The sequence below is a fragment of the Rhipicephalus sanguineus genome, chromosome 3, assembly GCF_013339695.2.
Source record: "Rhipicephalus sanguineus isolate Rsan-2018 chromosome 3, BIME_Rsan_1.4, whole genome shotgun sequence".
Lineage (NCBI taxonomy): Eukaryota > Metazoa > Arthropoda > Arachnida > Ixodida > Ixodidae > Rhipicephalus > Rhipicephalus sanguineus.
In genome coordinates, this window is record NC_051178.1 from 85,346,879 (window position 1) to 85,359,353 (window position 12,475).

Below are 12,475 nucleotides of genomic sequence, written 5' to 3' on the forward strand. Positions count from 1 at the left end.
GCAAACCCAGAGAAAAAGACAGAAAAGACAGAGGGAAGACAGAAAAAAAGGCAGGGAGAAAGAAAGAGAAAAAGAGAAAGAAAAAAAAGAAGGCCGCCCAGCTAGAGAAATAGTTTGCCCAGCGAGCGGCGACGGGCCCGTGCTTCGCTGTACCAAGCTTCGCACGACTTAGTGCAAACGTTTTTCGAAATGAAAATCCTTACATGGCCGAGTGCCAGATCGGGGTAACTTTCTGTCTAGTAGAAAAGTCGGTAGGTGTTAGGTGGCACTGAGAGCCGAACCCTGGACCTTCCGAATCGCTGGTAGACGACCCTACATTTCACCACCGCTGTTGTACTTATCCTGCCTCAGTTTGTGCCTCCGTCTTCCTGCTCGCACCCATGCACTCGATCTTAGCAGTTTCGGCCTTTTGCTTTCCTGTCGAAGACACAGCTCGCGCACGTCTTTTTTTTTTAAATAATTTGCATTAATGTAAAAATTTTAGTGTCTGCATTTGCGACATTGGAGGTCTAAAACGTGTTTTGCATGTCTATTTTAGGCGCCTAAAACGCCCTTTTTAAATGCCTAAAAATCTGGCCTCTAGTAATAACCATGTTGATGTTAGCGGCATTACCCAATTATAAACAACTGGTTATATAACGGCATATCCGGCTCTTTAACATATGTGTGTGCGTATAATTTGTACATATCTTTAACGTCATTTCGTGACGTTTCGCCCAGTAAAAATATTACGCCACAATAACCTTACCGCTGCATGCTTCGCACAACATCAGCTCCCATGGAGCGTGGGATCTGCCGATTTTGTTTCTTTCGCGGTTATGTAACAACATATGGCGACCGCAGGGTGTGCCTCACGACAAAAATGCTTTAGACCATGACACGCCTGTGTAGCTTAAGAACATATCTAAAAGAAATTTTTTTAATGGCACGAATACAGTCATGTGCGGGCCGCGGGCCGCGGGTTCGAGACCCCTTCGCTATATAGCGCGAGAGCTACATGATACTGCCGAAACAGGGTTTGGAATGTGCAGGAATAGCTTATGTGCATTAAACAAGCCGTAAGGCAAAGTATATTCGTTTGACAAAATATTTGGCTTGAAAAAAAAAAGAAACAATTGAGAATTCCGTGCCGGGTGATATCCCCTTACCTCGAGCCACATTCATCCAATGAGTAAGCGTCGAGAAACTGAATGGTGCCATTATTAATGAACAGCAACGAACCCCGAAAATAGATGAAATCGCTTCGTCCACCTGCCGCCATTCCCACCCGCGTAGTCAACTGGCCACCTTCTCTCGGTAAAACATCGTTAGGAAGGCATGGTTCACGATTCAAATCATGCATAAGCTACACTGCTCATAATTGCGAGGAGAAGCCCTCAGAGAGGAGTTTTATACATGATATTAGACAGTGGCGCGACGCTCGGGAGCGAGAGGAATGAAGGGATGAGCTGGACAACTATGTTCCTTCTGCAGGGGTTCACAATGACATTCTAAATTTGCAAGGAACTGTCGCGCGGCAGCATATGTGAGCATATTTCGGGTTTACGCACATTACGTGCTTAAACCCGAAATCTCTCGATAACTTGATTTCTGCACAATAGCCTAGAAATAAGCTATAACCTATGGCACAAAAAAAAACCTATAGACCGTATATACTAGCACTGGTGTGAATATGAAAATAATCCTATGACAAAAACATGGCTGATCCGTCTGTCATAGGAATCGGTATAACACGAAAGCGAAACGTTTCTTCACAGACGTAGTTGAGCGTTTGTTGTGCATTCTTTCGCCCCAAGCGTGAAGGAATGAATGCTACACCAACAAATTGTAATGCCACGCGAAGAACGGCAAGCAGCTCGAAACTTGCAACGCACTGCTCAAGACGAAAGGGCGCATGGAACGAACATACACAGGATGCGCGCGAACTGTCACAGTAGTGACTTATATCTGTGTAAGGAGCGCGCTGCTTTCGCAAAAGCGGCCGCTGCAGTGAGCGAAGTGACCGTCCCGCGCACCGCACACGAGCGAGCACGCCCTGTAGAGGCGCACGCTCATTCGCCTGGGGCGACGACCTTTAAAGCACGCTCTTCGGGCCCTTCGCGCCATCTCGCTAGTGATAACGAAAACACGCTGATGTACCACCAATCTCTGAGTACCGCCACCGGCAAATGGTGTATATAAATAGCTCGCCGTTAACATGTGAAGGAACGTGGCGTCTGGGGCCGAATCGTTTCGCGCCCCGCGCTGCGGAGCAAGGGGTCGTAAGTTCGAGTCCCGGTGACGGAAGACTCCCGGTGACGGAACTTTTTCTTCTGGTTTTTTTCATTTGCCAACTGTTAGTCTTTATATTTTACAACATCATATCCATGACGGAAATACGTCAGTGGAGCCGTGGTGGACCCCGGCATAAAACACTTTCGTGTTAAAATATTTTTTTCGTCCTTTCGGCTGCTTAAGCGTATTTCTAAAAGTACACGTGGCGCACGCGATTAGTTGCATTTTTTATCTTGGTTACGCTCTTTACAACAAAGGTAGTAAATTTGGCTTTTTTCCTGTGTTTCTCTTGCTGTGGCAAGGTGCCACTAGGCTGATGACAGGTGCTATTTATCTAGGAGGGTGCACGATGGGCTTTCTCGTTAGAGCCTCCTTTATATTTCAATAAAGAGCGCATTAAAAACAAAGTGAAGAGAGCGTTCTGTTCTGTGTCTTCTCTTTTGTTATTGTGCTCCCTATCGAAACTGAACTTATGCTGCTAATCACTTTCCATGCTACAATATCTGCTACAAAACGCGCTTGATAATCCCCATTGTACTTGCAGACAAAAAAGGTACAGTATACCACTGCCGAACAAACGTTCATCGTACCAGTGTGTCCTTTCAGCTGTTTTCACCGAGAGCCCCTTTTTACAAGAAACTAGCTTAGGTTAAAGTATAATTGCTAACGAAGCATACGAACCTGGTAACCTCCGAAGCCGATGATGGCACAGGCTTCTGAGGTTGGCCTTGTGCGCGCTTGTAGTCCTTCATACCGGCGCTGTAGTCCTGCACGTTGCAATTCGATTTAGGTTGCTCGCGCCAGCGTTAACGCCACTATTGCGCCCACTACTAGAAGAAGTATATCCTTCAATTTCTGGCACACACCCACGCTGTGGTGGCCGTCAGGAAGCGGGTATTTTAAAAACAAATCATGAAAATGTAACGTTATCTTTTGTCAAATAACCAAGAAGAATAATAAAAATTAAACAAATTTTAAACCTAGTATTACAGGAATAGGCAAAATATGAATATAATATGCAACGAGACCAAGAAGTTCGAAACAGGCCTGCGCGGAAAGCGCAGCACAGTCACAGCGAAAGCTGGAAGAGCGGCATTTATAGAGCCTGTTATAAACTCTCTTGTGACAAGTACACTAGCAACGTACCCTCTACGCCACACATCATAATTTGTAAAGTTTGGAAGCACCCACTACACTATTATTAGTCATTCTGCGGAGAAGCGAGGTACCATCTGTAAAGCATTATGTGCACTTTGTTGATGCGATGGCTGATGACGATGAAAACTTATGGCTCAGCCCTTTGTAATGGCTTGAAGCTTTACACGACCCACTAGTTACGTAATTCGCATTGTGTGACACCCGATCGTTATTTCACTCTCCCACCACGCTATCTAACATACGTTAACGTGACAAAGAGAGAGAGGGGGGAAATAACTTTACTAAGACCCTGAGCAAATGGATCGCGGGGGCCTTATGAGCCTCCTTGGCAACCATGAGAAGTGCACTTGCGAGGAACCCACTACGCTAGAAATCATAATTTTTATGAAGTAGGGAAGCCGCCACTATGCCATCTTTCGTCGTTCTGCGGAGACCCGTGGTACCCGCTAAACACCTGTAAGGCCACCTTCTTGATGCTGTGGCTGATGACGATTGATAAATATGGCAGAGCCCTTTGTAATGGGTTGGAAGCATTCAAGAACCCACTCGTTGCGCAAGTCGCATTGTGTGACGCCTAGTTACAGAATTCGCGTTGTGTGACGCCTGGTTGTCATTTTACTCTTCTACCCCGCTACATTATTATGTTCAAGAGGTTCCTTCCTGACATGAAGCCTGTATAGGGTCTTTTTGCAAAGCAGCTTTCAGCCCCTGCATGACTCTGAGGTAGAATACTGGGCTCCAACGCAGAGGAGCCCAGGTTCAAAACCGCCCTTCCATGCTGAAATTTTTTATTATTTCCTTTTTTTCTTATTTCGTGCGATAGCGGTTACGGCGACAATTGCGGCGCCAAAAACAGCCTTTATTGTGATCTCATAACAGCTTTCGCTGTAAGAAAGCAAAATTTATAAGAAGAAAAACAACTGAGTCTATAGCCTAAATCTCTTTGAACCTTTTAGAAGCTGCTGTAAGGCTTCACCAACCTTCCCGTCGCTGTCCAAGAGTCATAGCCACCTAAGAAAGTAAACTATACTCGGATACAGCTGAAGATGTCCGGGTAGAGCCCACCCAGAAGAAAGAAGCGCGCGAATCGATCTCCTACGCGGCCAAAGAAATTGTCCCGCTCAAGCACTCGGCAATGATCTCCGAAGGCGGGGTCACCGACCGTTCGGCTTCTGATCTCATCCTGGAGTGCGCGCGCATTGATGCAGGCTCTGTGGCATCCGCCTTTGAGGAGGAAGTGCCGCGTACTTCTACAGTTGTGTCCGACTATAGGCAAATCCAGTTTAAGCAGGCGGATTACTCCATGTAAAGTCATTTTACGCAAATTAGAATCAGTTTTACTCGAAATGAGAAAATACTGCATTGTTTTTTGGTAGCCACGAAGGAAACAATGAAGAAAATATTCCAGACCAGCTGCCCATCAAAAAATATTGAACGGAAAGTGTAACTGAAAGAAAAAACTCACTGCAAAGCCGACGTTTATAGGTAATTGGACTTCAACTATTGCGGCATGTACAAGATGGACGATGTTGCTTAGCGATCTCTAAAGCGAAATAAGCGAGCGGTCTGATGAAGTCGAGGGTCTGCAGAAATCTCGTCAGGCCGGGATGAAGCGTTCAGGGAAACATTGAAGGGCGTCGATCAAAGTGAAGAAAGTTTACTGACGTTTCGAATCCCTCACGGGAGCCTTTCTCACAGTCTTCATTGTGAACAAGGCTCCCATGAGGGAACCGAAACGTCAGTAAACTTTTTTCACTTTGGTCGGCGCACATGAATGTTGCCATGAAGCGAGTGGTGTACGCCATATTTTTGATAAATACTGTGACGTGTGCGAACACAGAATGATGGTGATGACATTTCCTTCGATGGCGCTCACATACACGTGGTTGTGTGTGCGCGATGAAAGAAACAGAAGCGTTCGCCCGTTTAGCGCACGCACGCGAACGCGCTTGCGGAGTAACCGAACACGTATGGGCTATTCTGTGCGTCCATGGACAAGCATTAATAGGGAGAGCTTCACTCTATACAAAGAAAGAAGAAACCAGCAGGGCCTACAGACGGGTAAAAAAATGGCGCACTTTCACCCGTGACGCGACGGAAAGCTATTACATTTAGGACCGCACCGATACCGGCTGGTTCCGGTATGGGTGCGGATCTTGCTACGGCTCGTGGAGGCGGTGTGATGGAATGTTGCAGGATTTATGCACGGAAGAGTACATTCAGCCGCAGAAGGAAACGCAAGCTGTATCTCTCGATTTCTTAACCATTACGAATGTAATGAAGCTTACTAATGATACTATCTCTTACTATTTCTACTCCTACTGCTACCACGGCTGCACTTACTGATATGATACACTACTCACTCTCAACTGTTATACCTCAACATACAATTTGCTACTATTTACTATACTGCCTATACTACTGTTACTGATACTTATACTTCACTGCTGCTCACTATTACTGCTACTGCTACTATTACTGCTTACGATGCTACTTATTGCTACTTACAACTATTACTACCAGTACTACTACTCCTATTTTCTGCTATTACTTCATGTCAACTGCAATCCCTGCACCTTCCCTACTGCACGTGGCGCTTCCCAGCTTGATTCTTTCGTATCCTCCATTTCGCTTCTTGCCGCTCACCAGGCGCATCGAGTCTTTTTTGCACAGTAAGTGATGAACTGCTCTGTGATGCTGTTGTTGCAGTAATCATCCGAACATGCCCGCGGAGTAATGGCAAGTTCCTCTCGTTTCGTATCTCCTTCCTTGCGCATTCTTACGGCTGTGTGTGGCAGTGGATGAAGTCGCGCAGACTATGCAGTTGTCCACGTGTCACCGTAGACAGAACCTTATCAGTAGTGGGTCATTCCACGCCAACTGTCCCAGTCAGGGCGCTCGACAAAAATCAATTTCTCTAAAAACTTCTGAGAAAATTACACACATATAGACATTAGCTCTACAGTATATTCCCAAAATAATTTGAGTGGCAGAAATTTTTTGGGTACGTAAGCGCCATTTGAACTTCACGAAATGTTGGAAAACCAAGCACGAAAAAGAAATTCGCTATAAATCGGCCGTTCCAGGCATTCTTTCAACACTTGCTTTGTTGCCTTTTTCGAGCATCTTTATTTCATTGTAGGACAATTCCTTATAGCAGCTTCATATTTTTACTCCTTAGAGCGTAGGTAAAGTTGAGTAAATTCTCGTGTTTTGGCGAATTTCTTTACAAAAGGCAATTATCGATCAAATGAAGTAATTATTTTGATAGCACTCTCCATAAAACGTACTGTCTCCTAAATGTTTTGTTTTGTTTGTGTATGGCGCACAGGCTCTCAAATAAAATCCTGAACTTGGCAAAAAGGCTACATTGGCCTATGTTGAGACGTCTGTAGCACCCTAAGGTTTTCCAACAAAAAATAAGCGGAAAGCGCATACGATTGAGAATTATAACAACTTCGTCCAGAAAAAGTTTAATCAAAGTAATTTTTGTTTTAGTTAAGAAAACATTTATGAGTTTAGTCCCACCATTGCATTGTTTCGCGGTGGGGGCGATATACAAACCAACTGAATTTGCTGCTTAAAAAAGGAGGTAGTGTATTCGCAGAACGTTGTTTTCAATTCCTTTTGTTAGTACTGTATATTGTTTATACATATCAAGGCGATAACAAACATAGGTAAAATTGTAACAATGATATTGGCTTACATCCCACAATTTGCCCAATAATGAATCGCGTTGCTTATGGCATTGCTTACGCACACCGGAGGTAGCGGCGGCGGCGTATAACTACGCCAACAAGATCGCCTGTTGTGGTCTCGTAACAGCGGTAAAACTGCATGTTACCATGCTGGCAAATCCTACTTTAACCAAACATCTGCTGCCTGCAACCACCCACATAAGGATGTCAAATATAGCTTGGCATAACCGTACGTAGGTCACGGACGACCTACGGAGAGCGTAAATACAGGCGCGTCGCCACATCGTGCGCCGCCCCTTCATTATCTGGGGCATTATCTGGGGAATTGCAGTCCCTAAGCCAATGGCATTTTTATATTTTTTACCTCTGTTTGTTATAACCTTGATATGGAATAAACGAGATAAAGTACTAACAAAACGAACTGAAAACAATGTGCTATGAATACACTACCTCTTTTTTTTATGCCACAAATTCAGTTGGTTTCTATTGCCCTCGCAGCAAAACAATGCAATGGTGGGACTAAATTTCAAAAATTTTTTTCTCATCTAAAACAAAAATTACTTTGATTGAACTTTCTCTGGACAAAGTCGTTATGATTCTCAATCGTATGCGCTTTTCCGCTTATTTTTTCTTGGACCAACATAGGGTGCTACAGACGTCTCAACATTGGCCAATGTAGCTTTCTTGCCATGTTTAGGATTTTATTTTAGAGCCTATGCGCCGTAAACAGGCAAAACAAAATTTTAGGAGATAGTATGTTGTATGGAGAGTTTTATCGAAATAATTTCTTCAATTGATCGATAATTGCCTTTTGTAAAAAATTCCCCAAAACACGAGAATTTACTCAACTTTACCTACGCTCTAAGGAGTACAATTATAAAGCTGCTATAAGGAATTGTCGAACAGTGAAATAAAGAAGCTCGAAAAACGCAAAAAAAACAAGTGTTGAAAGAATGCCTGGAACGGTCGATTTATAGCGATTTCTTTTCGTACCTGGTTTTCAACATTTCATGAAATTCAAATGGCACTCACGTGCCCCAAAAATTATTGCCGCTCATATTATATTAAGAAAATACGGTTGAACTAATGTCTATATGTGTATAACCTTCTCAGATTCTTTTTAGTGAAATTTATTTTTGTCGAGCGCACCGATTGGGACAGTTGGCGTGGAATGACCCTGGTAGAACCGATGTTCTTTAAATTGTTTTGCAGGAAGCTCGTATAGGATTCAAGAAAACAAAGGAATTACAAGCTACAAAATCTACCTTAATTTACAAACTACAATAAGTCGTATAAGGTCAAAAAGAAGCGGTCACCAGTAACGGGGATGGCGGCTGCGGGCGTCGGCTGCTGTCGGACGAGGCTGGGACGCTGACGACGGAACGTGCCCGCCAGCGCGTCGGAGCCGGATGGAAGGCACCTTGCCGACGCGGTTGAAGCAGCGGACAACCTGGGACAGACACGGCAGGCCCACCTTGAGATCTTCGGCTAAATGTGCAGCGCGGCACAGACGAAGGACAAGAAACAGCACTCCTGTCGTCGGTTTCTTGTCCTTCGTCTCTACGCTGCACATTTACCCGAAGGTGTTAGTATACCAACTCGCCCAAATCGCCGTATTAGCACACCGTGAGGCCACGTACCTCCAGCTGTTCCTTGCCTTGTCCGCAACCCCACAGGACGGTTCCGGGCAGCCAGAGCTCCGAACGCCTTCTGCCCACGGCTTGTTCTTGTTCTTGTTCACCTGCAACTTTGGCTCACACCGACTGTGGGGGATTGGCCAAGACTTGAGTGGTTTTATAAATGTTATAATTCTTTCGTTGCCGAATGTTTCTTCTTTTCTCTTGTCCTCCGTGCCCTCTTCTCATTGGTCGTTTTTTAGGCCTCGACCATGCATTTTCCCGCGAACTTCCTCTTCTTTTGTCGGGCCCTGGGTTCACGCGTGACTTTTGACGCCAACGTCGTTGTCTTCTCTTAACACGATGATGAAGCATCGCTGTCGTTGCCTCCCAACGCGTCTCACAACACACACGAGGCCACCGCACTTCACTGAAACCACCGCGTCACCACACTTCACCACAGGGCACCAGAGGCTATCCACTTGCGCCGAACTTGCGCTTTCGAGCGGGCCGATTATCAGTTGTCGCCATAGAAGTTCAGTGTAGTACTATCGTGGAAGTGTGTGCGTGCGTGCGTGCGTGCGTGCGTGTGTGTGTGTGTGTGTGTGTGTGTGTGTGTGTGTGTGTGTGTGTTGTGTGTGTGTGTGTGTGTGTGTGTGTGTGTGTGTGTGTGTGTGTGTGTGTGTGTTACGTTTGGCCCTAGATTTCATCGTGGCAGACGCCATTGTGCGTGCACCTGTCTGCCGGAATACTTTCTCCCCGGCGTGACACATGGACGGAGCAAGGGAGCCCCGCTTTTTCCAAGGGGTGTGCTTGCGTACACGTAGTCAAGTGTGCCAAGAAATTACCGTAGTCCAGTCGCGAGGAAACCGATGGAGGTGTCCAGAATACCTCTTTCTTTTGCAGCGTTTGACAGCGTGTGACGGCGCCGCTGGATGCGCTCTCATCGATCCATGTGATGCTTTCACCTGCAGGCAGCCATCAGCGCTTGCACGTGTTCAAGACAGCGGTGGCCATTTCTTCTGAGGATTAGAATAACAGAGAGCTGAGCTAGTTGGTACGTATTCATTCTAAAAAGAGACAGGGCGTGCAAACACGGACACAAGAAAGAGATCAGGACACCACAAACGCCGACTAACAACTGAAGAGACGCACAACGGCTGAAAAGAAAGAAGGCACGAAAACTTATCTGCGCATGCCCATGCAACCGGCGAACCTATCAATCCGGCACGCGCGGCGGTCTACGTGGAAGATAACTGTTAAGGCATTTGATTTCATCTTTATGCAAGCTAATCGACGGTTGGCTCACGCATGCGCTACCACTATTCTCGATATGCCATGCTTCAATCATCAGACGCGTTTCTTCATTTCTATGCCGGTACAACACTGCGCATTCATCAAATTTTGGCGTGCACTTACAATCTCGACAATGTAAAGATAGATTAGATGGTGAGCCTCCTGTTAGCGATCTCTTATGTTCCAACAATCTCTGGTTAATGCATCGGCCCGTCTGTCCTACGTAGAAGCGGCCGCAGCTGAAAGGGACCTTATACACCACACTCGTAGATACGGCGTTAATGTTGTTTTCACGGCTGCCAATAAGCTAGGTAAGATTTGTGCCGCTGTGCAGAGGAAGAATGAGCGAGTAAAAGACAAGAAGCGGACCGATAATTGTTTTGTAAAACACACCAACAAATTCACTGATTGCCGTACGAGTGTGGTGTATAAGGTCCCTTTCAGCTGCGGCCGCTTCTACGTAGGACAGACGGGCCGATGCATTAACCAGAGATTGTTGGAACATAAGAGATCGCTAACAGGAGGCTCACCATCTAATCTATCTTTACATTGTCGAGATTGTAAGTGCACGCCAAAATTTGATGAATGCGCAGTGTTGTACCGGCATAGAAATGAAGAAACGCGTCTGATGATTGAAGCATGGCATATCGAGAATAGTGGTAGCGCATGCGTGAGCCAACCGTCGATTAGCTTGCATAAAGATGAAATCAAATGCCTTAACAGTTATCTTCCACGTAGACCGCCGCGCGTGCCGGATTGATAGGTTCGCCGGTTGCATGGGCATGCGCAGATAAGTTTTCGTGCCTTCTTTCTTTTCAGCCGTTGTGCGTCTCTTCAGTTGTTAGTCGGCGTTTGTGGTGTCCTGATCTCTTTCTTGTGTCCGTGTTTGCACGCCCTGTCTCTTTTTAGAATCTTCTGAGGACATCGACCTTTCACCTCCCCCCTCCTTCGGACTCTTCCTCCGCGCCGACATTCAAGTAATCGCGTCGTCGAGGCCTGGTGCGTGAACATATTCATTGTGTGGCACATTGGCGTTCCCCAATTGGAATTCTCGTCCTTGCCTCTCATCAACGAATGCATTGTGTGGCCCATCACCTCCTTTCTGAGGGCAGGGCGCTGTGACGGCAAGACGCCGGATTAGCGGGAGCTGCTGACACCGGTCTTCGAGTGCCTCAGTGTTGACAGACTCGGGGCTATTATATCCGAAGAGTTTCATCGTTCATTCATTCGTTCGTTCAGTCTCTCTCTTGTAACAATGCAAATAAACCTACGTTCCTTGTAAGAACGCGTCCTCATCACTGGACAGCGTCAGGAATGCGAACGGACGGCTGGAGCCAGCTACTATAACGAGACCTGCCGAACCTCACTCCTTTAAGTGTGTGGCGGCTTTGTTAACATGTATTTTCGTGTGCACCGCTAAACGTGTGCCAGCCTTCAGCGCACGATTATCTACCGCGGTGAAACGCAAAACCTTCAGCAAAGGTGTCCCACAGTTTTCATAACGTGCTCCGATTTAGCGGCTTGAAATTTTGAACACACTTTTGTTTTCAAGAAACGATTAGCACTGTGGAGTGCTGTATGTGCTGTACTATGGGAGAGCAGTAGGATTTCCGTATAAGTTTACATTTTATGGGCACGCATAATGAGCACAGTAAGCTTACGAAGAGAAATTTAATGGTGAAACATAGAAATCACGCAAATGTCTTGCGGCGTTTTACTCTAAAAAAAAAGAAGAAAGCACTCTCATGAAAATGCGCGTACTGCCGTACGAGGCGGAATGACGTTATAAAAAATTGCAGGGAAACGCACTTGACAACGAAAAGCAAGCGTGGATGACTCACACACATACACAGGCACAATTCTTCCCTTGGGGAAACGTCGTCGATCATGGTCCCTCAGGGTTCCCGAGGTCGGCCGCCGCGCTTCCTGCCGCTGCGCTTGGACGCGCTTCACGGCGCGGATGCGCTGGAAAGGGTCGCATGTGTGCGCCCTTCTTCGACAAGCCATCTAGGTTGATGGCTTTGAATTTCTTCTGCGGAAGCGGCTCGCCCGTTGCTCTTTTCGGGTTTTAGATGCGAAGCAGCTCTGAGACTCACGTGTGTAACGCCGTACGTTACGTGCGTCCGTACGAATGCGCCGCAACGCGTTCCCCTCGCCGTAGGTGTTGGAGCATTGCAAGGTAGGTCACGCCACAGCTTTGCGTTGACGTCACGCTCCCCTCGCACGCTTCCCTCGCAGGTGCGCGCTGACGTCACTCTCTCCCTCACCCGCAGCATGCTCGCCGTAGCGCCCGCAGCTGCCGCCCGCTCGCAACACCTTTGAACGTGTCACTTCTCTCTCGCTTCAACCGTGGTAGTCAAAGCGAAACGCGCGCCTGCTCCGGTCCAGCGCCCGTGTCTCGACTCTGAAGAAACAACGACTACGAAGTCTTGC